Here is a 6000-nt window from a genome sequence, read left to right as displayed (position 1 = left end):
TGAGGGTGTCAAGAACTGCAATGCTGCTGGGTTTCACACACTAAACAGTTTCCTGTGTGTATCAAGAATGGTCCGCCAATTTTCTGTCATAGACAAAGGAACTCAAAGGGTGTGATGATATTAATTAACAAAAATGTTGATCTGAATGTGCAAATAGTCAGGAATGATTCACAAGGAAGGTGGATACTTTTGAATATGAAAGTGGACGAAAAAGAGATTTGGCTCATTAATCTATATGGTCAAAATCAGGATGATCCATACTTATTCGTTTATACCAACATTTATACCAATTTATTGAACTTACAGGCAACAAATGATCTAATCATTATGGTAGGAGACTATAACAGTGTTAAGTACCTCAATGGGCCGTAAAGGTAATCACTCTAGAAACTATCATCACCGTGCCCTTAAGGAAATCCCAAATATTATGGACACATTAGAAATAGTGGATATTTGGATACTAGAAAACCCTGACCTAGTGAGATATACATGGAGGAGACTTAATSAAGCTAGTCGTCTTGACTACTTCCTTGTCTCTTTCTCTCTTGCATCAAAGGTTAAAAKACGTTTTAATAGGAGACAGAATGCGATCGGATCATCATCTAATTGGCATTCACATAACTCTTARAGATTTTCTACGTGAACGGGGATATTGGAAATGTAATCAAAGTTTACTGGAGGACAACTTATTTTTAACTAAGACAAAATAATTTATAACAGAATTTTTCCAGTATAATATAGGTTCAGCAAATCCCCTTATTGTTTGGGATACCTTTAAATGTACCTTCAGGGGTCATTCAATTCAATATTCATCAATAATAAAAAAGCAGTTTCTGGCTAAAGAGACAAGACTAACAAGGGAAATCCATGAACTAYTAGTACAGGTAGAAAGCAATAAAAACGATACTACAGAGATACAAAATATGTTAGAGGGAAAACAAAAAGAACTTGAGGAACTTATCCAAGAACGATCTAATGTAATCTATTACAAAAATAAAGCAAATTGGATGGAATATGCAYAAAAATGCTAAACATTCTTCCTGAATCTCCAATACAGGAACGCTAACAAAAAMAATTTGCAGAAACTCGTTACTGAAGACGGAGTCATCTATGATTCTCCGAATTATATTTTAAAAGAGGAGGCTAATTATTTTAGGCAGATGTTCTCTTTTCCGTCTCATCCTCTCCCACTGAATGAAGATTATGGTAAGAAATTCTTTCCAAATAATATAAAAAATGGAAAATTAACAAATGTACAGAAAGACCCATCAACACTCACAATGATAAAGTGAAAACATGTTTATTTTTTTTGCAATTTRATTGAAAATGAAATACAGAAATATCAAATTTACATAAGTTRWCACACCCCTGAGTCAATAGTTTGTAGAACCACCTTTGGCAGCAATTACAGCTGTGAGTCTTTCTGTGTACATCTCTAAGAGCTTTCCACACCTGGATCATTCTTTTCAAAAATTATTCAAGCTCTGTCAAATTGGTTGTTGATCATTGCTAGACAACCATTTTCAGGTCAAGCCATAGATTTTTAACTTGGACACTCGGGAACATCCACTGTCTTCTTGGTAAGCAACTCCAGTGTAGATTTGGCCTTGTGTTTTAGGTTGAACTCTGTAACGTCACCATTGGCCTCATGTTGAAATCGCTGAGCAGTTTCCTTCCTCTACGGCAACTCAGTTAGGAAGGACTGTTGTATCTTTATAGTGACTGGGTGTATTGATGCACCATCCAAACTGCAATTAATAACCTCATCATGCTCAAAGGGATATTTAATATTTGCTTTTTTATTTTTACCCATATACCAATGGGTGCCCTTCTTTGCGAGGCATTGGAAAATCTCCCTGGACTTTGAGGGACCTTACAGATATTTGTATGTGTGGGGTACAGAGATTATGTAATTCAAAAATCATGTTAAACACTTATTGCATGCAATTTATTATGTGACTTGTTAAGCACATTTTTACTCGTGAACTTTTTTAGGCTTTCCATAACAAAGGGTTTGAATACTTGACTCAAGACATTTCAGCATTTATTTTTTTACATTTCTAAAAACATAATTCCACTTTGACATTATGGTATACTGTGTGTAGGCCAGTGACCAAAACATCTTAATTTAATCCATTTTAAATTCATGCTGTAACACCACAAAAATCTGAAAAAGTTAAATGGTGTCGTCTGTCTGTCAACTCACTTTCAGTGACCGCTGTTGAGCAGAAGCACACATTGTTGGGGAGACCAAAAATGCTGTAACCCAGCAATGACTACTGCCTACTGTATCATCCAGTCTTTGTCAATAGATCCCTCATGCATGCCAGTGTGGAACTCATTCACTGTGGACAAACCTGTAAGAGTTCCATGTCATTTCATCTAAAGGCCATCATTTTTTACAAATCAAGTGTAACTGATCAAGTGTAATTTGTTTGACATTCATTTGAACTCTCGGTTAGGTCTAACTTTATGTGAATGTCATGATATTTGTGCACCCACAAGTGTTTARATGAGCTATTCTTTACATGAGTTATGATGAGTAAACAACGCCTCTCAGAAATCAACTTTGATTGAAGTCTCTCACTGCATGACAGACGCCAAATGTGAGTTGACTTGGGGGTGAGGTTTAATGTGGATGTGTCTTGGTGGTGGCAAGGAAACAGCCATCTGTCAGAATGTTGCCTGCAGCRGTTTCCCCCCACTCAATTACAACAAAAACCTCCCGCAGGTTGAGTTCAATAACTACAGYTAGCTGTATGGTGAGATGCCAGAGGTTTCTGGTGGTAATGGGGCTACCTTGGCAAACATGTCAGCGTGGTCATACCTTCCTGTGTGGTGTCTTYTATACAACAGCAGTTCCCAGATCCTGGTGCATAATACACAGGGTTTCTCCCTCCCAATATTGACTGATACCATTCAATTTATTTATTTTTTAAACACATTACAAGTAAAAGTTGTGTCTAGTAAAATGTTAATGCCGAGTGGCAGGTCTCTCTCCATTTAGAAACATCAGTATAAAGCCTGTCTGTCGTTCAGGACTCCATCACATCATCTTGCAAGTCTCCAAGTGCCGGCTCCATAGATGCATCTATGAACACATACAGTCACTGTTCCACTGTTCTATTACCAATGGTAGTTAGAATAGGTTAAACAGTATCTGACAAAGAAACATATACTATGTTGAAGTTTGAACAGGTGAGACTAAACTTACTTTATTCTGGTCRCCCCATCGACGACCGTTGGTGTGCAGGCAAGAGGAGAGGCTGGSGGTGAGGTTTTAGCCTGTGCGCCGTTGATGGGCATGGCAGCATAGATCAGTTCCTGGCCCATCAAAGATACTGGTCGGTCACACACAGAGCACAGATTACATTATCAATGGTGGTTATYATTAGTATGGTGGAACCAACATGATCGCTGCATTCACCTTTATTTCACTTCAGATATCACGAAATGTGAAGTGAAATAGAATGGTAAATGCAGTGTTCAGGCTAGTTCCACCAGCCTGGTTATGAAGGTGAATTGGGACAAAACTCAAAACTGTTTTGACCTTAGACCAGGTCAAATGTCACCAACCTGATTCAAGTGTCCTCCCTGTTCAATTTATAGAAATTCTCACAGCGAGGCATGTCTGCTTGATGCTAAGGGTCCRCTTGGTGGTKTTCTCTATGTTGCATGTTTAGCTTCAAACTGGACATCTCGATCAACTGCAGCAGGCAATCCTCATAAACAATGTACTTCCTCATCTGATGAGGTGGTGTTGACTGAGGCGGTGACAGGGTGATACAATTTTATTATAAAAAGGACAAAGCTTTTTGATAATGCACATCACAACCAAAATGACTACCACTTGTATCTGCTTGTCTGGGTAATTACCCTACTAGTTTATCAAACCAGGTATTTTTTTTACACAACTTTTCACATTACACACATTACCGTTGTCGATGAAGACGTCTGTCATTCAGGTAGTAACTCGGGTCAAGGTAATTCTAGGTCGTCACTAGTTACCACAAAAACAAAGTCACAAAGGCCGCCGATTTCTACAATTTCCCGTCTTAAAATGTGATTATAAACATAACCCTTGCCTTAACCACACTGCTAACCTTATGCCTAACACCTAAATTAAGTACATGTTTGTTTACATAAGTTTTTGTTTTCATACATTTTTACAATATAACCAATTTTGACTTTGTGGCAACTAGTGGAAACCCTAATTCTATGTTTTACAGATGAAGATTGACTGTGGCTCCAGATTGGATTAGATTTAGGCCGATGACGCCGTTACATTTTGTTGCTCATAGTTCACTGTATTAGTCAGACTCAGACATAAATTAGCTACCACCATATCTGCATCTATTATTTAGTTTTGCCCTAGACCAATGGTTCCCAACTCTGGTCCTCGAGTACCCTCCACAGTACACTTAAAAAAAAAAAAAATTACCCCCTTTTCGTGGTATCCAATTGCTAGTAATTACTATCTTGTCTCATCGCTACAACTACCGTCTGCGCCACCCGGGAGGCCCAACGGTACACATTTTTATTGTAGCCCCAGACAAGTACCCCTAATTCAATTTGTCAGCTAATCATCAGGCCCTCAATTAGTTGAATCAGGATTGTTTGTCCGAGACTAGAACAAAAATGCGTGCTGTTGAGTGTACTTGAGGACCGGAGATGGGAACCACTGCCCTAGACAATACAGAATACACTTGTATGAGCTTTGAACTAACATTAACTTGCAAATTCGACGTGTAAACTAACGTTAGTTAGCCTGTATCTGGCTAGCCTGCCTCGCTAGCATTATCTAATTAGAATGTTACATAACCAGCAGTATCTTTGTCATTATCTAGGGAGCAAACTACGCAAACGTTAGCTAGCCTGCCTCCCTTTATTAAAAGATAGCTACCTAGCTAACGTACATAACCACATCGTTAACTAAATTATACCAGAGAGGTCAATATATTTAAATATATCTGGTTATACTCACCACCACCGGTTGTTGCACACACACAATGCTAGCGTTACTGGTACAAACTTGGGGACCGACAAACTCCAAGCGCCTATTCCGATCATTCCGCAGGGCATGCAAACTGCATAATTTTGGCTCTGGGGGCATGGTCAATCCATATATGGCCATGATTCTTCTTTGAAAGCATTGGGGGCGATGAACCCCCTCACTAAAATAACAATCTACTTCTTCCAGGCATCCAACTGTCAAAATAATGAGGAATATAGTCTTACTGATGTACGTCATTGTTTGTGTTATTTCAGATCTCATCAATACGTCAGAGGAGTATGAGTTTAAGAGTGCGTACACACTTCACAGTCTGAGACAACTCTCTCTTGCTTCATTTTAAACATGTTTTTCCTCTCTAGTTCACTCACTGCATTCTTAATTTAGCAGGTCTTTGTATATTGTGCATTCGGAAAGTATTCAGACCCCCTTCCCCTTTTTGTTACGTTACAGCCTTATTTTAAATTGGATAAAATAAAATCCTCATCACTCTACACACAATACCTCATAATGACGAAGTGAAAACAGGTTTTTATAAATTTTAGCYAATTTATAAAACATAAACAGAAGTACCTTATTTACATAAGTATTCAGACCCTTTGCTATGAGACTCGAATTTGAGCTCAGGTTCATCCTGTTTCCATTGATCATCTTTGAGATGGTTCTACATCTTGATTGGAGTCCACTTGGGGTAAATTCAATTGACTGAACATGATTTGGAAAGGCACACACCCGTCTATATAAGGTCCCACAGTTGACAGTGCATGTCAGAGCAAAAACCAAACCATGAGGTCGAAGGAATTGTCCYTAGAGCTCCAAGACAGGATTGTGTTTAGGCACAGATCTGGGAAAGGGTACCAAAACATTTATGCAGCATTGAAGGTCCCGAAGAACACAGTGGCCTCCATCATTCTTAAATGGAAGACGTTTGGAACCACCAAGGCTCTTCCTAGGGCTGGCTGCCCAGCCTAACTAATCGGGTGAGAAGA

General features: G+C 38.8%; 1 long non-coding RNA gene across 4 annotated transcripts in view; it reads right to left on the bottom strand.

Annotated features, from left to right (window-relative positions):
* Positions 1-1284: 1284 nt before the first annotated feature.
* The window catches only part of LOC111955387 (uncharacterized), a 40529-nt gene continuing 35813 nt past the window's right edge, over positions 1285-6000 (bottom strand). Inside the window, exons 3-6 of one of the 4 annotated variants that reach the window (XR_002876111.2) lie at positions 4985-5208; positions 3577-4000; positions 3215-3341; positions 1285-3091 (exon numbers count right to left, since the gene is read on the bottom strand). This is a non-coding gene — a long non-coding RNA (uncharacterized lncRNA). Of the gene's footprint in view, positions 3092-3214; positions 4001-4984; positions 5209-6000 lie in introns of all 4 variants that reach the window. The other 3 variants (XR_002876113.2, XR_002876110.2, XR_002876112.2) reach the window with 3 other exon arrangements.

The sequence above is a fragment of the Salvelinus sp. IW2-2015 genome, linkage group LG30, assembly GCF_002910315.2.
Source record: "Salvelinus sp. IW2-2015 linkage group LG30, ASM291031v2, whole genome shotgun sequence".
NCBI lineage: Eukaryota > Metazoa > Chordata > Actinopteri > Salmoniformes > Salmonidae > Salvelinus > Salvelinus sp. IW2-2015.
Note: the sequence above shows the minus strand (reverse complement) of the source record. Positions and strands in the feature narration are given on the sequence as shown.